This window comes from Bicyclus anynana, chromosome 7 (genome assembly GCF_947172395.1).
Source record: "Bicyclus anynana chromosome 7, ilBicAnyn1.1, whole genome shotgun sequence".
NCBI lineage: Eukaryota > Metazoa > Arthropoda > Insecta > Lepidoptera > Nymphalidae > Bicyclus > Bicyclus anynana.
This window is the reverse complement of record NC_069089.1, coordinates 3,876,485-3,886,051: the sequence shown is the minus strand read 5'-3', so window position 1 is coordinate 3,886,051 and position 9,567 is coordinate 3,876,485. Positions and strand designations below refer to the sequence as shown.

Below are 9,567 nucleotides of genomic sequence, written 5' to 3'. Positions count from 1 at the left end.
CAACTGTGATACTCTCAAGTCTCAATCAACTGTGATACACTCAACTCCGTAGTTTCCTGCTTAATTATCTAAGACTAGCTGACGCTGCGCGGTTTCACTTGCGTGGTACCCATCCCCGTAGGAATACGGGGATAATATACAGCCTATAGCCTTCCTCGATAAATGGGCTATCAAACACTGAAAGAATTTTTCAAATCGGATCAGTAGTTCCTGAGATTAGCGCATTCAATAAAACAAACAAACGAACTCTTCAGCTTTATAATATTGGTATAGATAGGAGTATAGACTGAAATAATTTCACTGTTTATAAATTGACGAATTTCGTTATCACAGGCTTTACACCGTTTAACACTGTGCCGTTTGATATACTGGACACATTTTGTGTATCTATGAGTAGGTACTTAAACTGAAAATCAACGTTGGATGATCTATTTTAGATTAGCAAGTACCTATAGCTCTGTGCTGAGCTGGGGCTACTTTCTAGGTTAAACAAACCTAAAAACCTAAACCTATGTCACAGGGTATACAAAGACAAATTGGGATGTGTGACATATTATTGATATAAAGATATTTTTCTATCTTTCTTTCTTATCTTTACCAAAACGAAGAGGACATTATCTTATTATTCGGACAGACTTGTTACAGTGTTCGCAGAGCTTTAAAATGACGCTTGAATAAGTTAACAAGTAAATGTTAACTGGCAATCGTTGATCGCATCCCTTGAGGGTAACCGACTGGACGGCGGCCGCATGCAAATGAACACAATTAGATGCCCAGCTTCCATTCAGATGAGGCCTAATCGAGGGAGGGGGGCGGGACAAACAACGGCTCGTTCTGTCGCAATTTGTAGGCCGGGAGACTCGCGCCCGAAGGTCGCGCCGGTTCTCACGGAAACCCAGAATCCTAAATATGCGGAGTTAGTCCGCGGGCCGTTCCCAGGGTGCGAGGGGCACGGGAGGATTGCGGGTGAGATGTGCCGCGATAAAGTCGATAAATTTAATTAAAAGCAGTGTCGCGGTGTCGCGGGTTACGGGCAAATTTGTAGGTCCGTGGCCGAGCGCGGATTAATTAAGTGGCGGTCGGCGGCTCAAAGCGCTCGACGCCGCAAAAAATACAGCGGAACTTTGTCGGCCTTTGACGGGCGACCAACACGGGCATTCTTTCTCTATACGCAGCTAATGCCGCCGTCTTCGCAGGATATGAGCGAGTATCGAGCTAGCTGACTTAACCGATTCAATGGTAGGTAAATGATTGCAGACATTGAAACACTCTCAAGTGAAACATATATTATCCAAACATATAGCTAAGAACCAGTGCAAGGATGAAAGGCTTTCAAATGAAAAACCGCATCGAAATCGGTCAATCTGTTTGAGAGCTACGATGCCACAGACAAACACATACCTACATAGACTGACAGACATCGATGTCAAACTTATAACACCTTTCTTTTTTAAAACTCGTCATCCAAAGCGAATAAATATTACTTTATTGGTAAATCTTTTCTTTTATCTTTTTTAAATAAATATACCGAAACAATACACATCAATATCACTAAATGCCTCGATGCTCGTATTTATTTTAAACATTGACAACTTTCTGAAAAAAGTCGGAGGGGAGCCACCGATCAGCGACACGCAATCGTTTTATCTAATAGAACTATTAGGAGGCACTCATTAGTATGCGAAAGCGGAGAGTCCCTGGTTCGAGTCCGCGCGGGTCGTAATAGATTAGTTAGTGTCAGGCCGCGGCCGGCGCCCCGCCGTGCGCCCGGAGATGCCCGGATAAGTTTTTGCTGCCGTCACTGCCGATGCTAAATGAAGCCAACGTGACCTTTACTGTACACCTGATCCGTGTCAGTCAGGTAAAAGTGCTCGGGTTCGATTCCCGGTTTAGGTTTGATCTTGAAATCATTACTAATATTATAAAACTGAAGAGTTTGTTTGAACGCGCTAATCTCAGGAACTACTGGTCCGATTTGAAAAATTATTTCAGTGTTAGATAGCCCATTTATCGAGGAAGGCTATATTTTATCCGCGTATTCTTATGGAAACGGGATCCACGCGGGTGAAACCACGCGGCGTCAGCTAATCAAACTATACCAAATGTATTGTAAAAAGCTTGGCTTGTAAAAAGCACAACGTTGAATTGCACTATGTAGGTACCTAAGTAGGTGCTTTTTGAAAATATTTTGAAATTGTGACAACATGAAATAAATACCGGCCTTGTTTTTTGTAAACTCGTTCTAGACCAAGGTTCGGTTACATAACTTAAGTTTATAGTTTTCGATTTCACCTAATTATCACACAATAACAACATAACGCGACGTTTCTAAAGTGCTTAGGGATGATTTATCAACCCATATGGCACTGCTGAGCTCGAGTGTCCTCTCAGAATAAAAGGGGTTAGGCCTTAGTCACAGTTAGTCCACCACGCTTACGGATTGTTAAAAAAAAATCTTAGGTGTGCAGGTTTCCTCACGATGTTTTTTCTTCACAGTTTGAAAATGCACACAACTGAAAAGTTGGAGGAGCATGTCCCGGGCCGGATTCGAACCTATACGCCCTCCGAATCGAATGCAGAGGTCATATCTTCCAATTCCAAAAGCCTAGGTAGGTACTTGAAAGAACTGAATTTTGAATTTTTTAAAAATATATATTCAAAATAATCATCGGCATCAATACACCACCGGGCGTCCCTGTAACATTGCCTAAACACTGCGTAATGTCGTCATTAATTTAACTAACGAGCCCGGCGTGGGAACCGCGGGACCTGCCTCAGATACATACCTTTGCCTGAAGAATTAAAAAAAAAGCATCCATTTAGTATAATATTCGCAAGTTTAGCATTTCGATAGCCAAGCCGATAGATTAGCATTCGCGTTTGGTGCAACATGTGCAAACTGCAGATATCATAGCTTCATATCGGCACAAAAACGAGCGAGCGAGCGGCAAAGAAATGATTTATCGCCGCCCACCTTCCTTCTCATATCTAATTGCCATAATTTAGCCGTTTGCGGCAACGCGCCGCACGAGAACTGTTTTGCTAAATACCTGCTTAGAATCTCATTAGTGAATTGGAAATATTATATAGGTGCTTACCTAATATAATATTTCCAATTCACGAATGAAAATATTATATTAGGTAAGCACTTAATTATTAATGATTGTTTTTTGTTGGATTAGAAACCAAGTAGCTACGTTACGAGGTGTTGAGTCATTTCTGTTAATTAGTCAGAATCTTCTAATTTTTTTTAAGTGTTATACGTTGAACTGACTTCCTAGAGGTCCAGCAGCAGTTTATTAATCAAGTACCAATGGAATACTAGGGTAATTAAATATCACTTAAGTAATCTAATACGCTCACCAAAAGTTTGGAATGTCCTTTTGGCGTTATGTGTTGCCTGACATATACAATTTAAGTACCATATTCGCTAGATTGAATACAGAATAGGCATCTTTTAGGCCGTGATAGCCCAGTGGATATGACCACTGTCTCCGATTCCGGAGGGTGTGCGTTCGAATCCGGTCCGGGGCATGCACCTCCGACTTTTCAGTTATGTGCATTTTAAGAATTTAAATATCACGTGTCTCAAACGGTGAAGGCAAACATCGTGAGGAAACCTGCATACCAGAGAATTTTCTTAATTCTCTGCGTGTGTGAAGTCTGCCAATCCGCATTGGGCCAGCGTGGTGGACTATTGGCCTAACCCCTCTCATTCTGAGAGGAGACTCGAGCTCAGCAGTGAGCCGAATATGGGTTAATAAAAATGAATGATGATCTTTTAGGCACAGTGGGTAAGCGCGCTCACACTAAGACCGCTTTACTGCTTTTCAGTAGGAATAATTTCATATAATTAGGAATCATATGCGGAGTTGCGGAGACGGAATCTTTACAATATTCAAAGAGCACCTACTTAGTTCCAGGTATAGCCTACTGATGTCTTGTAAGCTGTAGGGTACCTATGAAGTATGCACGCGACGTCCACGCTCCACCTGCGTCCGCGCCGCAGGGTGACGGACGCGACGGACACGACGGACGCGATGGACGCGGCAGGAGGCTCCACGCGGAAGTAAATTACGTCTCTATCGAGGGACATCGGGGATCGGGTAACGGATGGCGACGCCGACGGGGGGTGGGGCGCGGTAAATAATGACGTTTGATAATTGATTAATGGAGGCGCAGCCGCGCGGTGGCGATGCTATCGCGCCCTCCGATGACTCGCTAATTAATTTAAATGAGAAGGTCCTCGCGCCGGCCCGTCGCCGTCGGCGGAGACCCGGCGCTTCGTTTGTTCGATATCGATCACTGAAGGCTCTAGCGATCGACGCGTTCCGATTGTTGTTATTAGATGTGCCGTACCGGGAATCGTAGGAAAGTGACCCGCTTCAATCGAACCAAGGAATCGACATAGGTATTCTTTATTAGATATGGTAGTCAGTTGGTCACACAAAGTTGAGTTACAATAAAATCTTTTTAACAAAAAAATGTAACTGACTTCAAAATCATAAAAAAAAACTAAAAATTGAAATATAACACCGTATATGCTACCTTCTGATCACTTTGAAGGCGGTGCCAAGTCAGTGACGTATTAATTAAAGCCGTTTCTGAAAGAACCGGCTCTTAAAAGTTCATGATTTCGGCTATAATTTTAGCCGATTAATTAATTATTGTGTAAATTCTCTTTAAAACAAAAAAAAATGTAAATTGGTTAAGAAATGACAAAGATAAGCGGTAACAAACTTTAAAAAAAACATACGCGTCGAATTGAGAGCCTCCACCTTTTTTGAAGTCGGTTAAAAATAGAATAACGCTACGTATTACTGAGACGGGCAGCGTGACGTCAGGAATGTGTATTCAGCAATGAAAATCTTCGTATACTTCCAACAAAGTGTATTATCACCAACAAAGATCGCGCTCGACTGACTACCAGACGACAAAATAATTACCGACTATGACTCAAACAGTTTTACAATTCAAAATGGTTTCTGTATCTTACAACTACTTTTTAATTAAACAGTTTTACGGCTTAGTCTAACATTATAAAATTAATATCATTATAATATTTAAATTAATTATAAAATGTAAATAGTTTACTTTAATCTGAGTTTAAATAATAAAGCTAAAGATAGAATCTTTAGGTTTAGTCAAATCAGTATCTTATAAACGAAAAACTGTAATCATGACATTGAAGAATTATTATCAGCAAATAACAGACAATGTTTATAATAACATATAGATAGTTTAGTATATTTATAGTTTGTTAGATGGAACTCGTAGGCCCTCGTAACACTCGGCCATCCTGCATTAGCCGTGTCCCACGGCTATCTGGCAACGCATCAGGGTTCTTCTGCGTCTGAAAAACGTAAAATAAACAGAACCGTAAATGTTCTTTTTGTATATAAAAAAAAAACTTTGTAGGTGGCTACTACTGGAATCTTCAAAATTATGCACCGACTAAGTTACATATTTTTATTAGAGCCTGGCTATACTTTAATTTTTATTCATCCCTAGATCTAGCTTAGTTATTAAATGTTCTATTTAGAAGTCACAGATTAGTTTCATTTCCTAGGTAATATATTTTAAGGTTGCAGGTCTTATGGTCTTGTCTAAGGTGCTGCTGCTATTATATTTTAGAGTCACACAGATTTAGTTATGTTTTCTAAATATTATATCATAGTCACACAGATACTGCACTGTAGACACACAGATTTAGTTATGTTTTCTAAATATTATATCATAGTCACACAGATACTGCACTGTAAACACACAGATTTAGTTATGTTTTCTAAATATTATATCATAGTCACACAGATTTTTTTTATTTTTATTTTTAGTCACACAGATACTGCACTGTAGACACACAGATATCGTTAACACACAGATACCGAAGACACACAGATCACGATGTCACACAGTTATCGTCGACACACAGTTATCATCGTCACACAGTTATCATCGTCACACAGTTATTGTAGACACACAGATATTGTAGACACAGATATTGTAGACACACAGATATTGTATTTTATTCACATAGATGTTATATTTTATACACGTGGATTGTTCTCGTTTTATTACTTTATATTTTATTTTAAAGTTGCATTCTATTTATTATTTCTTTCAGATTAATTTGTTCGTCTGATATTTGTATTTTTTTAAGCAGTATGTAAGAGTTCACTAGATATTTAGATTGAAAAGTAAGTTTTCAGTTTATCAACAATTGCTTACATTGTATTAAAAGGTTTTTATTTGTAACTGTAAAATAATAACACTGTTTTTATTAACACGAATTATTGAACTGCAATCTATTGAGTATTTACTCTTATCTCTCCAATGAGATTATCTCGGTAACTCAACTTTGCTGTCAGTAGCGGAGGAGCTATCGGAGACAGATGATTTATGTGGCCGCAAACAATAATTTTATACTATATATCGGTTACGTCACTACAAAAGCACTGTAAAAGAGAACCGAATAATAGGCTACAACACTGAGCGCACACATGCACAATATTGTCTTTAATTCCATTATATATTTACGAATATATCGTTTTTACACTTCCTGAACACACAACTAGTCATTGTAGACGATATTTAGGTATTATTTCTTTAAATAACGTTCGTTGTTGACCACAACTAACATTGAGTTGACTATAAATTTCCTCTTTTGAGCGCCTCATTTTTCATGTGCTAGTAACACATCTAACAGTATTTAATATCATTGGTCGCAAAAGCATCTCTAGGAACGATGGCATTACATTTTTTTTAAAACCATTGATGATTTCTACACAGCTAATATTTTGGTTTTAGGACAGGTTTAGCAAACATAAACTTTGTAAAGGAATCTATGACCACAAATATAATGTAAGTAAAATCAGTACGAGTTTTGATAAAAGGCTCCAAATGATCGGCATGGACAGTGTGTATACGGATTTGTAGTTTTTCTATAGGGTGTAACGCGCTTTCTAGCTTACCATAATTACCCTTTGCATAGGAGCATTGCAGACATGCATTGATGTACTTATGAATTTTGTCATACATAAAAGCCAAAATTGGTGTTTTTGTAATAAACTCATACACACAACATAAAATAAGATTCTTTACCCAAATCGAAAATGATAGACCGTGTTATAGGTATACTTTTTTGCTTATGCACAAATTAAACAAGTATAACCTGGCTGTAGTTCCAAATCATTACTTAGGAACCTTCCCTATGAAATCATTTGAATAACGCTAGGTATTTATTAAATCGTGGGTAGACTATTTTGGAATTAGTAACTAATGTCACAGTGTAACCAGTAGTTGGACTTCATACTAAAGGTCGAAACGCGAGCTAAACCTACGCACCTCGTACGTGGGATGATCGTGGGGTGAAGATCGTTGCGACTGTGCCGCGGTGACGAACGCAGTGTATTGGATTTTTTAATTATGACGACTAGGAAAAAAGTTATTATTTTTATAAAGTTTGATTAATACTTTGTATTCTAAAGGCATAATTTTAAAAAATATATATATATAAATAAATGCTTAAATGATAAAATTGTGTAAATAGGTAAATGACGTGAACGGTAATAAATATTAAATAATTATTTATTAACTTCTTCATTTAGGTTGTTTTTTTTGATTATTATGTAATACATAGATTTAAATCTTATGACATGTATGTTTTGTATACCTGTATTTTAATGTAATAAAGAAGTTAAGTAAAGAAGTTGTTTGAATTTAACAACATTAATGTGTTGCTCATACTTTAATGTATTTGAATAAAAAGAGTGAAGAGCCAGCTGATATTAATATACCTATCCAGATTTTTTTATTAAACTACTAGCGAACCCGGTCAGTCTCAATTTGTTTTTTGTAGTTCCTTCCCTACATGCCAAGTCAGGATCGATTTTTTTTTGTCGTCTATTCTATAGTGTGGGGGTATCGTTATCGGTATTTTTGTGCATTACATAAGGCATTAAAGTGCTAACATAATCTACGAAACCCTACTCTGCGCGTGGCCCGACACGCACTTGACGCACTTTTTTAATTATTTGGTCACCTAGTGTGGTGGTAATACCAAAATGGCATCACCAAAATAAATATATGAAAGTCCTTCAAGATCATTGATTAGTATCAGCCTTATTCAAATCTACCAATCAAAGAACAACACGCATTTTATTGATCACTTCCTATTTTACTACAATTTACTAAGTTATTTTATTTGTTTATTTAAAAAAAAAGTATATTTACAATCACATAACTAAATGGAAACACAAAGTTGGCAAATGTAATTAAAATGCTGACGGGGGGCAGCCCTATCACATGTTTACGGAGCGCGCGGCTGTAGGTATTTATTTCAAAAATACGGCCGAGTTATTATACTGCTTGTTATATCTACTGTGCTAATGTCAAGTTCGGATGATTTATAATTGGTTGACCTATTACAATGTTTAAGTCTTCAATTTGTATTGGTTATTTCAGCATTATTGTTTATATATATGTCGTCTATATCTACATGGATATGCACCGTGTCCAAAGAATTGATTTGCAGACCACCAAAACCTTTCATCAATACATTTGAAGTTAAGATTTTAAGTTTTTAAATGTGTAGCTGTTTCTAGTGCTATAATATTAACTTTACTTCCTGTGTCAATGTAAGCACTCCGTCCATAAAGATACGTTATTTATACAAATCAGATAAAATATCGAATGTGTTAAATGTAACATTACGTACCCGGGTAACGTTTCGTGGAGTTTACGCAGAGTGCTCATCTCCGGACACCGTACTCCCAGCAGCGCCGGCAGCAAACTAGCAAGTGGCAGCCTTGTGGCCAACGCGGAGGCAGACTTCGCAGCGGCGGCAGTCCCGGGCTTCGTGACCGGCAACGCCGCGGAGATGAACTTGCATGACGAAAATGCGATCTCTTTCCTTCCATGTATACATATCACCCAGCTGGTAAATTTTATTAAACCAGCCCATCACGTTCGTATTTTTCTTCTCTGGGTCAAATTTAGGTACAATATCGGCCTCCAGGTGGTTAACTCTTCGTTTCTTCGGCGAATATATTTCTTCAGGGTGTAAAAAAAAATGTTAATTTTCGTCGGTTAGGTACTTCTACGTCGGTCGATACATCAGTATGGCTTCGCCTTCTTTTTCCGTGTCCCTTATTGTATGGTCCGAGAATTGAGTCCATTTGCATACCACTTCTGAAATATTACTGAGACGGGCAGCGTGACGTCAGGAATGTGTATTCAGCAATGAAAATCTTCGTATACTTCCAACAAAGTGTATTATCACCAACAAAGATCGCGCTCGACTGACTACCAGACGACAAAATAATTACCGACTATGACTCAAACAGTTTTACAATTCAAAATGGTTTCTGTATCTTACAACTACTTTTTAATTAAACAGTTTTACGGCTTAGTCTAACATTATGAAATTAATATCATTATAATATTTAAATTAATTATAAAATGTAAATAGTTTACTTTAATCTGAGTTTAAATAATAAAGCTAAAGATAGAATCTTTAGGTTTAGTCAAATCAGTATCTTATAAACGAAAAACTGTAATCATGACATT

At 37.8% G+C, this 9,567-nt stretch overlaps 1 long non-coding RNA gene across 1 annotated transcript; it reads left to right on the top strand.

Moving 5' to 3' along the window:
• Nucleotides 1-5,350: 5,350 nt before the first annotated feature.
• LOC128198248 (uncharacterized) lies at nucleotides 5,351-7,511 on the top strand. Its single transcript, XR_008250972.1, has 2 exons — nucleotides 5,351-5,531; nucleotides 5,585-7,511. It is a non-coding gene; the product is annotated as an uncharacterized LOC128198248 (long non-coding RNA).
• The last annotated feature ends 2,056 nt before the right edge of the window (nucleotides 7,512-9,567 follow it).